We start from the raw sequence: 20,186 nt of genomic DNA, 5'->3' as shown, positions 1-20,186 counted from the left end.
AGCAAATAGTAATAAAAAGTTATTCTTCACTGAGGAAACAACAATTTATTGGTCTTAATAACAATAATAGTATTGACAAAAATAATAATACTGAAAATATTAAAAACAATAACATTAATAATAACAATATTAACAAAAATTTATATTTTGAGCAGTTACATGAATTGTGTTTACAAATTCAAATATGCACAACTATAGTTGTTAATTATATTAAAAATACTGTGATTGACCATATGTATAAAAGAAGAAAAGTTATCTGAAAAATTTATCAAGGCATTTCAGGATAAAGTAAATTGAGAATATACATCATATCATCAAAAAGTATCTGATGATTTTATGAGATAGTTTCAGGATAAAGTCAACTTTAATATTATATAATATTGAAAAATATATATGAAAATTTCATAAGAGCATTTGAGGATAAAGGAAGTTGGCTATGTGTATCATATTATAAAAAACTGTCTGAAGATTTTTTAAAGAGAATTTCAAGATAAAATCGATTGGAGTAATATATCATGTAATCAAGACTTAACTGATGATTTTAAGAGAGCATTTCAAGACAAATTAGATAGTGACGTTACCTCAACATTTCAGAATTCATCTGATGATTATATGACAGAATTTCAAGATAAATTAAATTGGGATGAAGTATCAAGTGAAGTAGAACTATCAGAAATTTTATTAGAGAATTTAAAATGAAATTCTTTCAAACAAAAATACTCAGTCTAATAAAATAATGGATCAGTTTGAAGGTAACGACTGTTCTATATGTTTAACTGACCAAAACCATCAATTTGATAAAGCAAAATATAATCATATTTTTCGTAAAGAATTTATTGATACGTGGTTAGTAGCTCATTCTTCTTGTCCAGCATGTAGAAGTGTTATTCATAAATATGTAGGATGGTTCGATTTTTATGAAGACTCATTATATCGTCAGTTAAAAGGTCTTGTGTGCAATCATTTAGAGTGTTGAAATAATTGTGGAAACAAATTGTTCTTAAAGTTTCTTCAAATGTTTGGTACAGATATATTGAATTAGGATTATAATTAAGTCTTAAGATTTTTTCACACTTTCAGCATCTATCATCGATTCTATGCTCCCTTCATAAATTTTTCCATAGTGCTCTAATGACTTAATAATTATCTTCAAAGTTTTCATCAGATAAATTTAAAATGACTAATGTTGATCTTAATTTCTGATCAAATTTTTGGGGAACAATGTAGGTACTAAAGTGTCTATTTCTCTTTTTTTCTTTTTTGTATTATTCACATGGCATTATCAACTATTCCATTTTAATTTGCTCTATGTTCGTTCTCAACTTTACTTATGATTCCCAAATGTAGGGTGTTTGACCTTGATTCATCTCTTTAATTTTGTATGCTCCATGTTTACGAATACATGGTAATATTTCTTGGTAAACCCAATCTTGAAAAGTCTTCTCCTAATCTAATTTTTGATTTCCAGATTAATGAATATAGATCAGGCTCTCTAATTTATGTCTGATGAATCGCTACCCCTGAAATCCATATAATAACATACTCTGCCTTTCTTGTGTTTGTAAATTCTAAACGTTTTGCCACGTTAATTTTATTACTTATTTAAATTTATATTAATAAACGTTCTGTAATATTTCAAATATTTTAAACCTGCATAAATAAAGGATCATCTGATATAGGTGTTTGTGACAATACTAATTCGTGATGGTAGAGCAAAGCAATGAAATATTTAAATGATTATGGTTACTTAAATGTACAGGTTAATACATAACTTACTAAAACAAATTGTATTTAGATGAGCATTAATGAATTACAGTACATATGCAAGCTTGAAATAAATGTTGAGTTAAGAGAAGCAAACTTAATATTTTATAAATAGACATAGATGTGGCGTAAAAGATAAATACACTCTGTAGAACAAGTGTTAGAAATGGAATAAGAAAAACATAAAATGGCGCTATAAAGGCGCAACTAAAAATATAGTTCAAGTAACAAAGTTTGCACTACATTTCTGGCATATTTGCATTACATTTCTGGCATCAATATATTGACATTCAGTTTCATCAAAATAAAAATAATCCTGTTAGTTTCATTAGAAATAAAAGATGAGTATATCATTGTGAAATACATGGTCACCATAGTCCAAAGGATCTAGATGAAAATGATAATGTGTAAGATCATGCATTTTTTTCAACTGTAAATAATGATCCAGTGGAAATACATATGAATGACAAACTGTTGTAGTACTTGGAGGCTGCTTGGAATTCACAATAAGATAAAAAAAACCATATCTGAAATTTTTGTTCATGAAGTTGGACATGCATTAGGTTCAGAACACAAAGATGTTGATGAAGCATTAATGTATCCAAACTACAATGATTCACATTTAGAATTATCTCAAGATGATATGGATGCTATTCAAAGCTTGTGTGGTAGAAACTGTTGACAACAACACTGCTATCTATACTAAGCAGAATTCCAGTTGTTTCATTTGAACCAGCTGAATCTTTATATCAAATTGAGAAGTTCGATCACTTATTTTTGAATGGAATTTTTATACATTTTATGAAAAGTTGGTATTGATAGCTACTGATATCAAATCAAAGCTAATAGTTAGTTGGTTATCATTTTTACACAAGATTTAAACAAATATATGGAATATATCAAAACCAGATAATGAAATTGTTTTATTTGTTAAAAACATGATGTATATGATAAATTTGTGTACATTACAATTAATATTAGGATGTCATAAGCCAACATCTAGTATGGGATTACATCAAGATTTTAAATTGAATTCTAAAGTAAACTAGTATACAGGAAAACATTTCTAGTCTGTAATGAACGTTTCTATGTGGAGATAGATGAATACTATTTTATATGTAAACGACAGGATGTCGTAAAAATAGAATATCCAGGAGTGAATACTGGAATAAATTCTGCATTTAGGTATGTCAATGGATTCCTATATTTTTTTCATACATGGCACATTCTATGAATTTAATGAATCCACAAAAAGTAGCTAGATCAGGTACAACTGATTTATATTTATTTGGTATTGATTCCAATAAACCATCAGCATTATCTCCTCAGGTCATAAGTATACCAAAAGAAACATTGCAAAAAATGAAATTGTTTTACTTTTTTCCAACAAAATTTTTTCTATATAAATGGAACAGGTACAATCTAAACTGAGATGTGAATTGATAATTTTACATCACAGAAATTTACAAAAATGGTTGTAGGACAATGTGTAGACAATGTATCAATGAATATCACATATGACTATAGAACAGTGAACGAATTTCGTGTGTGTGTGGAATAAAAATATCTATATGTTGTTATAAAAATCATTTACAATGAATACCAGCGAAGAACGTTCGATGACATAGTTGTTGATCAAAAATGATGAATAGACTGAGAGCAGTAACATACAAAATAGTGTTGATTGTCAAGAGACTACATAAATAGAATGTTTTTATCCAGATCTGTTGGGTAAAGACAACCATATAAGTAGATGTAAAAAATTTACTCGAGAACATATCAAATATAAAAATTCTGGATGAAGCTAATTTAAAATCCCTTGATAAAAATTTTCATATTGACTAAGAAACTAAAATGGAGTGACTCACAATTTCCCAACTTTCTGATTATTATAGAAGAAATAATATAACTGATTACAACAGATTAAGAAAAGAGGCTACAGTAAGTTTAAAAAATCTGAATTAATTACTTTAATTTTTTTCAAGATTTTGCATTTCATTAAGAATTTTTCCAAAACATTAAAACAAGCCCAAAATGTATTCATAATGTAAACTATTTTTACAGGCTGAGAAGATGACCACCAAGATAAGACAAAATAATAAGACCCACTGATAAATAAACTATATGACAAAGAACTAGAGAAAAAACTGTCGAAAAAAGATTTATTTGAGATTAAACAAATAGAATCTCAATTAAACGAAAAATTAAATATCGGTCTGTTGACTGTAAATTTATCTTTAATAGTGTTAATATTAGTAAACACAATACTGTTAATGAGAAAACGATTATATAATGAAACCACTTAATTCCATGGTAGAAGTAGATAAAAGGAGAAATAAGTCCAAAAAAGGAGGTAAGTTCAATACAAAAACAGTAAATCAGAAATGTTCCTTTTTTCAACTTCTACAGAAAACAAAGCATCAAATAATACTAAAGAATCTGTTCAAGTTTTATGCAATAAAAGCAGAGATATAGCAAGGGGACCAGACCCTGTTTCAGGTCGAAAAAATCGATTTTCGGTTTTCATCATATTTCGGTAGATTAAGGTTTTATTTAAGTACTATGAAAAGGATTTTGCTGAAATTTTTTTTTCGAGAATTTCAAGAGCATTTTCCTACCATGTGTGTTTATGTGCCATGCCCACTTATCTGTCACCCACTTTTCTGTATATTTTTTGATCTTTATATCCCCTACATTGCACATTAGGTTTTTTTTACTCCTGAGTGTGTTGGATATCCTTGGAATGCAACAGTCAGTACTCTTTTTGTTTCTGCTGTTTGTAAACAACATGCAGTGAGTTTTGTTCAAGTGTGATTGCGAGTAGTTGTTATACTTGCGACTGCAGTGCTTGTTTACATGTATTTTGTTGTGGCATGCATACAATTAAACTAGGAGTTCAAGATGCTGTTAGTACGTTCAGTTGTGGTAATATTGGAAAGTGTTGGGTACTGAAAAAGCTGGGAATTTATCCTGCAACATTGTGATAAAGTAAGGATAACAGATGCAGACAGGTCTGCATCTAAAATGGCCAAGAAAGCAAGACAAACATCCAGGAAGGTGAAAAAGAATCTGGAAGACCTGCTAGAGGCCAAAGAAGGGCCATCATATGCAGCAGGACTGTTTTAATTAACTGTAAGTAACAAATTTCAAAACTTTTTCTTTAAAGTCAATTTCCCACAAACTAAAATTTTCAGTACATATGCCCCATTATATCAGAAACTATCATAGATAAATGAATGAAATTTTCAGAGACTCTGCATAATATAAAAAACCACCTCTGGTACTACATTCATTAATATTCCCCCATTAGGAAGTCAACAAATAATATTTTCTGCCAAAAAACCTTAATATTTTTTATTAGCAAATTTTAAAAAAATATTTCTTAAAAACTAGAAGTTGGATAAAGTAGATTTTAGTACAGTTGACTCTATTAGCACCATATAACATATAGTAAAAATATTAACTTCCTGCATGAAATAGTTTTTTTCGGAAATGGGTCAAATACTTGCCACAATTAACATCATTTAGATAGGCAGGGTTTGGTCCCCCTAACATCTGATGAGTCTATTGATACTGCAAATACTACATTTAATATTCGAAGGTTAGCAATTCCAAGAAGTAGCAAAGCTAATAAAGTCATAAATTTAGCTGATGATGAACAGACTAAAAGATTTATTATTAGAATAAATAATAGTGGTAACCTGTGTTGCCCAAGAGTAATAATGGTTGCTTTAATATATCACCCAAATTTAATTGTAGACAGAGAACTAATTACTGGAAAAATTGAGAAAATCAGAGAAGGAGATAATACAGATTACAAAAAGAGTAAACCAGAATATTATGTAAGCAATTAGGCAATTACAGCGAAGAAGGATTTGCTCACGATGATATTACAAATGTTGAGCAACTATTATATACTGTCAAAATACTAATTCAGTCATCTATTGTGGTCCTGAGAAAGCAATGAGAGTATATCTGCACAAAAATCGCAACCATTCTCATGTGATTCTAATAATCATCTTATTTTTGTGATAAATGTCGCAAAACATCTAACAAGAAGGAAAATAAATGCAAGATAGAAGGAAAATATGTTTATTACGCAATGCTGCAGCACAGAGGAAAATAAGATATTTTCTGAAAAATGTCATACATGCTCTGATAATGAAGAATTTTTGAACAATCACCAAAAATTTTGGGATACATCTTATAAATGTGTAGAATGTAAAAGGATTTGTTTGAGATCTAAAGTACATAACTGTGACAGTTAAAGATGTACAAACTGTGGTCTAGAAGTCGAAATTTAAAATAAGAAAATGTTACATGCAATAGAAAATAAAAAGAGATGGTGAATGAAAAAAAATTAGTGAAGAAGATATGGTCAAAGTCTATCAAAAACATCTAGTAAAAATTGTGGTATGGTAATGGCAAACTAAAACATTATTACATTTTTGAATGTTCAAGGTACAACAATATAGTTGCAGGAAAAGAAGAGGGTTGTAAAAACTGATCCCCAAAGAGAGGTTATTGTACCTATACTGAAAAATACAAATGGTCATAATATTTCACAGTTGAAATTGTGACACTGTTCATTAATTTAAGTCAAATGATGAATTCTGTAGGTGGATGATATGTAATGAACATAATGATGATACATTTATAGCTCACTCTGCTAAAGGATGTGATTCATAATTTATTCTGAAGTATTGTTCTGAAGATACGATAAAGCCATATATTATCTACACAGGAATTAAATTAATGTTTTTGGAGATAAAACAGTTGGGTTTAAAAACTATAGACAGCAGCAGTTTTGTACGTAAATCACTTAGTACTTTTCCAAAATCATTTGGTATGAAAGAGGTTAAGAAAAGGATACTCTCACATTTGTTCAGCAGAAAAGAAAACGAAAATTATGTAGAGGTAGTTGCTGATATTGAATATTATTGTGCTGATATTATAAAACCGAAACAGGAAATATTTCTCAAATGATGTAGTCAAAAACGTAAAGAAAATTATGTGTTCAGCATGAAGAAAGAAATTACTGAATACTGAAATTCTTATGTAGATATGTTACAGACATGTTGTTTGGAACATAGCAAACAGTCCCTAGACATAGCTAATATAGATCGATCATTTAACAATTTCTGGAGTTTGTATGTCTATATACAGATCTAAATATTTACCTAATAGAAGATTTCTTGTATTGGATAGAGAACAAAACGAAAATTATAGTAATGAATCTATAGCTTGGTTAAGTAGTTTAGACAATAAAGATATTGAATATGCTCTAGATAGTGATGAAGTAAATACGCCTTTGATAAGGAAACAATTACTGTTATAACACCATGGATGTTTTTGGCATGGTTGTAAAAAACGTTTTAAAACTGAAATAATTAACAGCAAAAATCTAGAAACAATGGCTGATTAATATAAAAAGACACTAACAAAAAGTACAGAAATACGAAATTCAGGATATAATTCAGTAGAGATGTGGAAATGAAATTGTATTTAGTCAGCAGTGTATAAAAAATTTAATAAATGGAAACAGATACATGAAGTTGTCAAACTACTGAATTCAAGAGTTGCTTGTTTATGGTGGTCATAGAAATACAACGAAAAGAAGAGCTAAAACAGTTTGTGTTAACATAAAAATAAGATATATTGATGTGTGCAGTCTCTAGCCAACTGCACAGTATCTTGATTATTATCATGTAGGTCACGTTGTTCTACAAAATTTTATTGGCTTATAAAATGTAAAATAGTGTGCAACGTCTAGTAAGAAACAAAAACAACATATTATGTAGTAATTAGAAAATTAGATGTATCATATTGTGTCATTGTGTAAAATTATGTATTTTTTTTTATTATTTATTTTTGAGAACGTCTGCGTCGGCGAGTAATAAAACCGCCACAGAAGATAAATGTTGAACAGAGATTACAAAAGGAACTAGTATATAATGCGTGATGTAAATTAAATTCTTTGTCTTCTTAATCTGGAAGTTGTGAGAGTAAGATCTCCTGTTGTTGTCGTGGAGAACGCGAATGTAGCATTCTTTTGTCGAGACTGGGAAATGTACGCCATTACGTGTGAATTCACACAGGTCTGTAATCAATGAGATATTTAAATGTTTTAATAGAGTTGTTTAAATGAAAACTTGTATTATTAATTGTTAAAGCTTGCTTGCCTATTATCCCATCCTGTTGAGACATTTTTCAGTTATATAAATATTATCTGTGGTGCTGAGCTGCGTGGAGAACGAAGAGCCGCTGCCGCGGCGTATTTAAACGACTTACAATATAGTCGAGCATACCGCAAGGAAGCGGTAAAATAATAGTAAAATAATATTATTTCTTTTAGCTCCCAGGCTGACAGTGAAGATCAGCAGATTTTATGATGTGTTGCAGGTTGACGCGGGCTGCTGATAGGATATAATTTACAGTGCAAATAATTTAATGTACCTTCAAAATCTGATAGTAATGTTGCTGTGCTCCGTTCTGATCTGGCAAATTTTATAGTGATAACGTAATTTTTTTTATGAGAGTCTCATGTTCTTGGGCTAGTCGTGGTATGAAATAGTATTTCACCAAGAAATAAAATCCACTGCGAACTTGTGTTTTTGAACGATCATACGAACTGTAACATCAGTGTTCATTAAAAGTAATTTCAACTTTTAATAACTATGAAGTAGGGAAGTTATATTGATCCTTAGCATGAGTTGCAGTTAAGAAAAATCGTTCTTTAAATTGTAGGCCAGATACAGAACAATAAGACTTCCATAGATACATTTTATTTTGCAAAAAGGTAACGATGATAAAGAAATTCAAAGCACAGCATTGTTAAAAGTATTTCACGTAACTCTTTCCATATATGTGTTGTTACGCCAATAATCAAAAAATAAATAAATAAACCAAAGAACAACAATTTAAAACAATTCGAGAGAGTAGTGACGTGAAAAGTGGCACCTACAGGATTGTATCATCCTGTTTAACCTGTACAAGTCAAGCTTGAAAAAAACGAAGAACTGTTGTTTCCTATACGTGTAGAATATGCCGAAGAAAGAAAAAATGTAATCACAATGACGATGAAAGAAATTTTATTGGAATTTAGAAAACTGACGACTTAAATAAGCTACAGAAAAAGTATTTAAGATTTTAGATATCTATCAGGTGTGCAATTTTAGAAGAAAAAGCAACATGTTTGTCAAAAATTATGTGAAAACTTTATGTCAATGATATTAGAAACCAGCCGCCATAAGTTTGAAACAAATGAGGTGAAAATGGATATTGACTTAGATCTTGAGAAGGTAAAAGAAAATCCAGAAAAAGAGCTGTTGCTAAGATACATCTAACAATGGAATATCTAGGATGGAATGTAACAGTATTATGAGAAGAAAGGTTGCTATAGCGGAGATGCTGAGTCGCAGAAAGGCACAACATAAAGACTCTCACAATTAAATCTTTTGGGCATTGGCCTTCATCAACAATAGACACACATAGGCACACACACAGACTCACACAAACGCAAGTTACACACATGACTGCAGTCTCAGGCAACTGAAACCGCACTGCCACACTCACACAAACACAACTCACACATAGGACTGTAGCGTGAGGCAACTGAAGCCACACTGCCACACTCACACAAACGCAACTCACACACATGACTGCAGTCTCAGGCAACTGAAACCACACTGGCAGTGTGGTTGCAGTTGCCTGACATTCAGTCATCTGTGTGAGTTGCATTTGAGTGAGCGAGTGTGTGTGTTGGTGTGTGTGTGTGTGTGTGTGTGTGTGTGTGTGTGTGTGTGTGTGTGTGTGTGTGTGTCTGTTGTTGACGAAGGCCAATGTCCAAAAGCTTTAATTGTGAGATTCTTTGTGTTGTGCCTTTCTGCAACTCAGCATCTCCGCTACATGGTGAGTAGCAACACTTCTTCTCATAATATTGTAAGATAAATCTAAATTGTTATGGGGAAATTTTGGACAGCAACAAATATGAGATGCTGTTTCATGATCGATTAGGTAACATAGATATAAATTTTATTAACGAGAATATGGTTGAGATGAAGTACAATTTCAAGGAACTATTATGTGAAAAATAACACAGCTTATATTTTTCTAGCAGCATTCACTACATGCAATGCAAGACCCAGATTATATGATACGTTTCATAAGTTAGGAAAAGCTGTACTATATTTTGATAAGACAGTATAGTATACATTGATTGTGGTGCAAATATTGTAGAAACAGGTTGTACCCTAGGTGAGTGGACTGATAAATTAAAAAGTATCTGGGTTATGGGTTGGGCTTCAACTGGACCTAAAAGTTATTATTTTGAGAAAAATTTATAAAAATATTGAGATGAAAATAAAACGATTCACTATTCAAAATCTGAATGGTGAGTATCTGTGATAAGGTTAACTGAAGATGAAGTGAAAGAAAAAAGTATAATTAAACCAAAATACTAGAGATATAACCACTAAAAATTTAATCAAGAAGCAAGTTAAGAGAGAATTCTCATTTCACTGTGATAAAAGGATAGCTTTAGAAAATGATGATACAGTTCTCAAGGCTGGAGTTCATGCATAATCTTAAAATGACAGTTCATTTGCCGCATAACGAAGTATGATGTGACGTCACAAATAGCACCGAAATTCGCAGTATAATAGAAAAGAAACTGCCAATAAGTAACACCGAAATTGATTAAAAAAATAGCACTGAAAGAAAAGAAACTCCGGGAATGGAGAAAAATAAAAATAAAATTTGAGGAAAATAACATCGGAAAAGGAAAAAAGCACGGAAGAAGAAAAAATAAAGTAACAGAGAATCTGGCAACATAATGGCGCTTAGTGTAAAAAAAACAATACCGAAGTTGGCAAAAAAACAAAGCATTTGGTTAAAAGTTGACGCCGAATTTGAAAAAAATGGCCATAAAATAAAACGATGTTTTTTCCGATCCCTAAGTATTTATGACAGTTGTATCGCATTTGGTGACTATTTGTGCTTAGGTGGAACAGATTAGGTGTCACTTGTTGGGGCTGAAGATAATTTCCAAATGCAGCATCTCTTTTGTAGTACTTGACACAGAAATACTTGATTTTTTTCTGTTGTTCATGTTTGCGGCTACACAAGAGGAGGAGGAAGAGGAGATTAGTGTTTAACGTCCCGTCGACAACGAGGTCATTAGAGACGGGCGGCTACACAAGGATGGTCGGAGTGCACGTAGTTTTTACATGGCAGGTGCACCAGACACTGTCCAACGAGTCGGTAGGTGTACCATCTGAAAATCAGCAGACTAGACTACTGAGCTACGGAGCTTTACGAACCACTGGAAAGGCCATTAAATTGGGCGCAAGAACTGTGCACAAAAGACAGTTAAGATTTACAGAGCCATCGCGCGACTATGAAAATCCTATTCAACAACAGGTGGAATAGTAGTTATTATTTTAAAAGGAATAACTAGTAACTTTGTATCCAAGCGAGAGATTCGCAGCACTTTCTTCATAAGTCACTGCAGACGCAAAGGAGCAAAACAAAGATAAAACATTATCGCCGTTTCCAATAGGAAGGTTTGAACGCGGGACGATAAACGGCTCGATTCGCAGTATGCAACATTCAGAATGGCTCTGTAGATGTGGTGGGACGCCCTTGGAAGCGTATGGGTGTGTGAGTGGCCGGCCACTTGAAAAGTCATTGCCGTCATCTGTCTAGCACGCTGACAATTTATCAATATTTTATGTGGTATTGTTTCTCCATATCTGTTCCTCTCATTTTCGTTAATAAATCGTGAATAGGGTATCTCTCCGTCGGCCGGAGGAAAGCTCTGTTTTGATGGAATACGTCGAGAAGAAGAAACGACTTTTTAATTCAGCAGTCATAAATTTTCCTGTCGCCAGTCCACATCGTGAGGTAATGGCTCACCGTTACACGGAGACAGGATAAAAGGAGGAAAAAGCAGCCAAGCATCTCTCTGGCGTAGACGTCGAGTACGTTGGCCAGTAAGGAGTCGTACCTCCTGTATTACTACGGGAAAGGTTCCTAAACGTGGTGAGCAGCCGGCATGGTACTCTTAATTGCAAGACTACTTGGAGCAATTAATATTATTTTGTCTTAGTCTTGTAAGTTTAGTGCCATGAGAAGCAAACTTACATTTAAGCCAATGCTGGTCACAAACGCAGATGACGTGAAATGTAGCAATCAGTGAAAACAAACAACAAGAATTAGAGTACGACTTAATGGGAGATCGTGTTCCTTCGCCACAAATGTACTTATTTTTCTACGTTGTCTCCTCTTACATAGGAAATACATCTGGAAGACTGGCTAAAACTGAATAAAAAATTACTTTCTGAATTTCGTATTTAAGAAGTTTCCACCACAGGTCAAGGTCGTGTACGTGTACGACTCTACATTTGCATACACTAGATGTTGGAAGGTTAATAGATGAGCCTCTCATGCCAAGGGCTTATAATCTAATCCGAGCGAAGACAAATCCCCCCCTCCCCTTCCCACTGAACCATGGACCTTTCCGTTGGTCGGAAGGCATGCGTGCCTCAGCGATATCGATAGCCGTACCGTAGTGCAATCACAACTGAAGAGTACCTGTTGAAAGGCCAGACAAAAGTGTGGTTCCTGAAAAGGGGCAGCAGCCTTTTCAGTAGTTGCAGAGGCAACAGTCAGGATGACTGACTGATCTGGCCTTGTAACACTAAACAAAACGGCCGTTCTGTGCTGGTACTACGAACGGCTGAAAGCAAGGGGAAACTACAGCCACAATTTTTCCGAGGGCATGTAGCTTTACTGTATGGTTAAATGATGATGGCGTCCTCTTGGGTAAAATATTCCGGAGGTAAAATAGTCCCCGATTCGGATCTTCGGGTGGGGACTACTCAGGAACATGTTATCACGAGAAACAAAACTGGCGTACTACAGATCGGAGCGTGGAATGTCAGATCCCTTAATCGAGCAAATAGGCTAGAAAATTTAGAAATGGAAATGGATAGATTAAAGTTAGATATAGTGGAAGGAGGAACATGACTTATGGTCGGATGAATACAGAGTTATAAATACAAAATCAAATAGGGGTAATGCAGGAGTAGGGTTAATAATGAATAAAAAAAATTGGAGCGTGGGTAAGCTACTACGAACAGCATAGTGAACGGATTATTGTAGTCAAGATAGACACGAAGCTGACGCCTACCACAGTAGTACAAGTATATACGCCAAATAGCTCCGCAGATGACGAAGAGATTGAAGAAATGTATGATGAAATAAAGGAAATTACCCAGATAGTGAAGGGAGACGAAAATTTAATAGTCATGGTGGTCTGGAATTCGATAGTAGGAAAAGGAAGGGAAGAAAAAGTAGTAGGTGAATAAGGAATGGGGACAAGGAATGAAAGAGGAAGCCGCCAGGTAGAATTTTGCACACAGCATAACTTAATCATAGCCAACACTTAGTTTAAGTGTTGGTAAACTGAAAGAACCAGAAGTTGTAGAGAGTTTCAGAGAGAGCATTAGGGAACAATTGACATGCACGGGGGAAAGAAATACAGTAGATGAAGAATGGGTAACTATGTGAAATGAAATAGTGAAGGCAGCAGAAGATCAAGTAGGTAAAAAAGATGAAGACTAGTAGTAATCCTTGGGTAACAGAAGAGATATTGAATTTAATTGATGAAGGGAGAAAACATACAAATACAGTAAATGAAGCAGGCAAAACGAAATACAAACGTCTCAAAAATAAGATCGACTGGAAGTGCAAAATAGCTAAGGCGGGATAGCTAAAGAACAAATGTAAGGATGTAGAGGCATATATCACTAGGAGTAAGATAATGCTGCCTACAGGAAAATTAAAGAGAGCTTTGGAGAAAACAGAACCACGTCTATGAATGTCAAGAGGTCATACGGAAAACCAGTTTTAAGCAAAGAATGGAAGGCAGAAAAGTGGAAGGAGTATGTAGAGGGTCTATACAAGGGCGATGTACTTGAGGGCAATATTATGGAGATGTAAAAGTACGTAGATGAAGATGAAATGGGAAATATGATACTGTGTGAAGACTTTGACAGAGCACTGAAGGAATTAAGTCGAAACAAGGCTCCAGGAGCAGACAACATTCCATTGGAACCACTCATAGCCTTGGGAGAGGTAGCCATGACAAAACACTACCGTCTGGAGAGGTAGATGTATGAGACAGGCGAAATACCCTCAGGCTTCAAGAAGAATATAATATTTCCAATCCCAAAGAAAGTAGGTGTTGACAGGTGTGAAAATTACCAAACTATCAGTTCACACAGCAGCAAAATGCTAACACGATATCTTTAAAGAAGAATGGAAAAACTGATAGAAGCCGATCTTGGGGAAGATCAGATTGGATTCTGTAGAAATGTTGGTACACGTGAGGCAATAGTGACCCTCCGATTTATCCTAGAAGATAGATTAAGGAAAGGCAAGCCTAAGTTTCTAGCATTTGTAGACTTGGAGAAAACTTTTGACTATGTTGACTGGAATACTTTCTTTCAAAGTCTAAAGGTGGCAGGGGTCAAATGCATGGTGCGAAAGACTATTTACAAATGGTTCAAATGGCTCTGAGCACTATGCGACTTAACTGCTTAGGTCATCAGTCGCCTATAACTTAGAACTAATTAAACCTAACTAACCGAAAGACATCGCACACATCCATGACCGAGACAGGATTCGAACCTGCTACCGTAGCGGTCGCTCGGCTCCAGACTGTAGCGCCTAGAACCGCACGGCGGCTATTTACAATTTGTACAGAAACCAGACGGCGGTTATAAGAGTCGAGGGGCGTGAAAGGGAAGCAGTGGTTGGGAAGGGAGTGAGACAGTGTTGTAGCCTACCCCAAATGTTATTCAATCTATATATTGAGCACGCAGTGAAGGAAACGAAAGAAAAATTTGGAGTAGGAATTAAAATCCATTGAGAAGAAATAAAATCTTTAAGGTTTGTCGGTTACATTCTAATTCTTTCATTGACAGCAAAGGACCTGGAAGAGCAGCTGAACGGAGGATATTAGATGAACATCAATAAAAGTAAAACGAGGATAATGGAATGTAATCGGATTAAATCAGGTGATGCTGAAGGAATTAGGTTAGGAAATGAGACACTTAAATCAGTAGACGAGATCTGCTATTTGTGGTGTAAAATAACTGATGATGGTAGAAGTAGAGACGATATAGAATGTAGACTGGCAATGGCAAGGAAAGCTTTTCTGAATAAGAGAAGTTTGTTAACATCGAGTATAGATTTAAGTGTCAGGAAGTCGTTTCTGAAAGTGTTTGTATGGAGTGTAGCCATGTATGGAAGTGAAACATGGACGATCAATAGTTTAGACAAGAAGAGAATAGAAGCTTTCGAAATGTGGTGCTACAGAAGAATGTTGAGTATTAGATGGGTAGATCACGTAAATAATGAGGAGATACTGAATAGAATTGAGGAGAAGAGAGATTTCTGGCGCAACTTGACTAGAGGAAGGGATCGGTTGGTAGGACACGTTCTGAGGCATCAAGGGATCACCAATTTAGTATTGGAGGGCAGCGTGGACGGTAAAAATCGTGGAGGGAGGCCAAGAGGTGCATAAACTAAGCAGATTCAAAAGGATGTAAGTTGCAGTAGGTATTTGCAGATGAATAAACTTGCACAGGATAGAGCAGCATGGAGAGCCGCATCAAACCAGTCTCTGGACTGAAGACCACAACAATAACTGATGAAAACACTGCAGAAGTACGAAGAGTTGAAGAATCAATATCGTTAAAAGATAGTGATGTAACAGGTAATAATCCCTAGCGTATTCACAAGTGTCATAAATGAGCTGAAAGGTTGAACATTTCTTTGAGACAATGTATGTTAACATAGATTGTTCTTACAGGGTTATACTTCCGAAAGTATAAGGTGGTGTGTCGTACGTTCTGCCATTGCCCATTATCGAAGTATAGAGTTTCAATAAAGTGATTAAAAGGCGGCGGTATGAAATACCTCACGGCAAATATCTACATACTGCGCTTACTGTGGTTTTGGATATGGTACTACTGCAATGCAAGTGCACAGAAAATGGTGTAGCGAGTTCAGATGTTGACCTTGTCAAACGTGACTCTGTAAATATTCTGTATATTAACATACATTGTTTCAAATAGTGGACAGTTCAGGCTTGATTATCGACAACAGTTTGAAAAGGTTAAATTGCTGCTCACCGCAAAGATGACGCCTTAAGTTGCAGACAGGCACAACGAAAAGATTGTTACACAACGAACCTTCGGCCTAAACCTTCCTCAGAGGAGAAACACACACACACATTTACACAAGCAAGCACACCTCACGCAGATCACTGTGTAACAGTCTTTTCGCTGTACCTGTCTGCAACTCAATGTGTCATCTTTATGGGGATTAGCAATTTATCCATTTCATAATAGTGTCCATATAATGTCTCAAAAATATTTAGCTTTCTGCCAAACAATATCTCGTACATGACTCTTGTGAATTCGCTGGTCATAACCGTCTGTGCTGTGGTGAATTTCTTGTGACTTATGCTTCTTTAGTTTTTAGAGACTTTATTTTTCGAACTTCGACAGTAGACACATGCCGAGTTTTATAGCAAATGAACCTCGATGACTCGTAGAACATCCTCAGCCCCTTATTTTAAAACAGTTTTAATGCGGTTTTAGGCATTAAAGCTGTTTCCAGTGAGTAGATTCCAACCGTGAGTTGCAATTCGAAAAGTTTGGAAAATACTTCTTTGTCACAAAATGAAGCCATCTGAACATGGGAGGGAGACCTATGACCTTTGTATTGGATTAGATTACAAAAATCAAAGTCTTGGCCACAAGCAACATTACTAAAATTGCTAACAGTATTCGACTTTGTAACCATCACCAGATCTAATGGTAACAGCAGTGACAAATAAGCACATAGTCAGTAAAAGTGAACTGACTACGTGCCTGCATATCGCTGCTGTAGTCATTAGATCTGATGATGGCTGAAAAACCTAAACTGGTAACAAAATTCAATAATAGAGCATGTGACCAAGGTATTGATTTTTTATAATCTAATCTGTAGGTGCCATAACCACGTCGTTGGACTCAAAATGTTTCCAAGGCACAATTATCTGTTGACATTGGAACAGCAAAGGAAAAGAGACTGCCAAATCTGGTGAATAGTATGGATGTTTAAAACTTGTACTTAAAATAACCATAAATTTTCTCACCTCAAAAGCACGTCAAAGACCAAGTACTCGTATACTGTCCTGATGGAAAATTACATTTTGCTCAAGGCTTTTCTTATATGCCCAACTGTTTCACATGACAAGAGTAGTATTCACAGTAATATCTTACCTTACAGATGCTGGGGCAAAGAGAGGCGTATCTTCAGCGTCAGTATCGAGATTCCACACTGTCACTTTGTTTACAGCGAACCTAAAACTCTCTTTCGTTTCAGTCGAATATGTTGTCGGAGATCTTAAATGCAGAGTCTGACATTGACTTGTTCGTTTTTGGCAACTACGTTGCAACACTACGAAGGATAGGAAAAATACATGATTAAATTCACAGGGGTTTTTTCGGGGGGGGGGGGAGGGGCGTATGGGGGGGGGCGTACAAAGAACGAAGTTTAGTACACAGAACTACCACCTTTGCTAGCTACAACAGCTTCAATCCGAATGGGTATCAAGTAGAACAGAGCTTGGATGATAGGCACGGATACAACGTTCCATGCTGATTTAACGCTGTGGCAGAGGTCATCAACCGTAATGCTTGCGAGTAGTGACGTTCCAGTCTGGACAATGCATGGCCAGATATTTTCAATGGACAACAGATGCAGAGAACATTCAGCCCAGGACTACAGTCGAACACACTTTGGATTTACATAGACAAGGACAGAATGGAAAACATGCATTCTTGCATTATTGTCTTGAAAATGACGTCACGGAGCCGGCCGGTGTGGCCGAGCGGTTCTAGGCGCTTCAGTCTGGAACCGTGCGACCACTACGGTCGCAGATTCGAATCCTGCCTCGGGCATGGATGTGTGTGATGTACTTAGGTTAGTTAGGTTTAAGTAGTTCTAAGTTCTAGGGGACTGCTGACCTCAGATGTTAAGTCCCATAGTGCTCAGAGCCATTTGAACCATCTGACGTCACGGACAGTTCGAAGATAGGGCACAGCTACCAGCTATAATACTTCAAAATTATTACTGCTACTACACAAATTACTTGCTACGCAAACCACAAGAAATCGTGTTGTGTATGCAATGGCAATGCATATCGTCAACCTAGGCACTGGTCCGTATGGCTATGACAAATGCTATCTGGCAATCTTCCTTCGCAGCTTCCGCACACGTATACGTCCATAGCAATGCTGTTCACAGAACCAGCACTCATCTGAAAAGACGATGTCGCGCCACTACCGTGTCCTGTGTATTGTCGTTGGGCGCACCACCGGAATACATCGAAGCAGTTCAGAGGCGGTCTGCTAGATTCGTTGCAGGTAGGTTCGAACAATACGTAAGTGTTATAGAAAAGCTTCGGGAAGGCGACGTTCGTTTCGAGATACACTATTGAGAAAATTTAGAGAACCGACATTTGAAGCTGGCTGCCGAACGATTCTACTGCCGCTAACATTCACTGCGTGTAAGGACCACGGAGCATATACTGTATTCAAACATTATGAATCACCTCGAAGGGAACGATCTATTGATACGTAATCAGCATGGTTTCAGAAAACATCGTGCTTGTGCAACGCAGCTAGCTCTTTATTCGCACGAAGTAATGACCGCTATCGACAGGGGATTTCAGGTTGATTCCGTATTTCTGGATTTCCGGAAATCTTTTGACACCGTTCCTCACAAGCGACTTCTAATCAAGCTGCGGGCCTATGGGGTATCGTCTCAGTTGTGCGACTGGATTCGTGGTTTCCTGTCAGGAAGGTCGCAGTTCGTAGTAAAAGACGGCAAATCATCGAGTAAAACTGAAGTGATATCAGGTGTTCCCCAGGGAAGCGTCCTGGGACCTCTGCTGTCTCTGCTCTATATAAATGACCTGGGTGACAATCTGAGCAGTTCTCTTAGGTTGTTCGCAGATGATGCTGTAATTTACCGTCTAGTGAGGTCATCCGAAGACCAGTATCAGTTGCAAAGCGATTTAGAAAGATTGCTATATGGTGTGGCAGGTGGTAGTTGACGCTAAATAACGAAAAGTGTGAGGTGATCCACATGAGGTCCAAAAGAAATCCGTTGGAATTCGATTACTCGATAAATAGTACAATTCTCAAGGCTTTCAATTCAACTAAGTACCTGGGTGTTAAAATCACGAACAACTTCAGTTGGAAAGACCACATAGATAATATTGTGGGGAAGGCGAGCCAAAGGTTGCGTTTCATTGGCAGGACACTTAGAAGATGCAATAAGTCCACTAAAGAGACAGCTTACACTACACTCGTTCGTCCTCTGTTAGAATATTGCTCCGCGGTGTGGGATCCTTACAAGGTGGGATTGACGAAGGACATCGAAAGGGTGCAAAAAAGGGCAGCTCGTTTTGTATTATCACGTAATAGGGGAGACAGTGTGGCAGATATGATACGCGAGTTGGGATGGAAATCATTAAAGCAAAGACGTGTTTCGTCGCGGCGAGATCTATTTACGAAATTTCAGTCACCAACTTTCTCTTCCGAATGCTAAAATATTTGGTTGAGCCCAACCTACATAGGTAGGAATGATCATCAAAATAAAATAAAAGAAATCAGAGCTCGAACACAAAGGTTTAGGTGTTCGTTTTTCCCGCGCGCTGTTCGGGAGTGGAATGGTTGAGAGATAGTATGATTGTGGTTCGATGAACCCTCTGCCAAGCACTTAAGTGTGAATTGCAGAGTAGTCATGTAGATGTAGATGTAGATGTAGATACCAGCAAGTAGGGCTTATGCGGTGACATATAGGCAGTCGCTTTTCCCTCGCTCTATCTGCCAGTGGAACAGGAAAGATGTAGTGGTACACTGTACCCTCCGCCACGTACCGTACGATGGCTTGCGGGCTACCTGTATAGATGTAGATACGGCTCTCTCTACTGCCGCCTCAACAGAAGACGGGCGGTGGTCGCCGTAGTGACAATCCGTGGTGCTCCAGATATCGCCGCATACTTGTCTTGCTATAAAAAAAGCCCATTTCCTGACTCAAGGCCGGTGTAGAGGCTGTACGACCCCGTGTGGTCAAGTTAACTACCCAGGTCGATCAAAAAGTTTCCGTTAGAATGCCGTACAGTCTAGAATCGGTTTGCTACACAGACAAAATCACTGTGAGAACTGAGCCAATGATCCCACCGATGTACCACATTAAAGGTACGCGTTTGATAAAACACCGTGATCTGCTCCGTGAGGAAATCCGTAATTGACTACCGCACACCCTCGTCCGACAAGAATCGTCGACCATTCAGG

The sequence above is a fragment of the Schistocerca nitens genome, chromosome 2, assembly GCF_023898315.1.
Source record: "Schistocerca nitens isolate TAMUIC-IGC-003100 chromosome 2, iqSchNite1.1, whole genome shotgun sequence".
In the NCBI taxonomy this organism is placed as follows: domain Eukaryota; kingdom Metazoa; phylum Arthropoda; class Insecta; order Orthoptera; family Acrididae; genus Schistocerca; species Schistocerca nitens.
Note: the sequence above shows the minus strand (reverse complement) of the source record.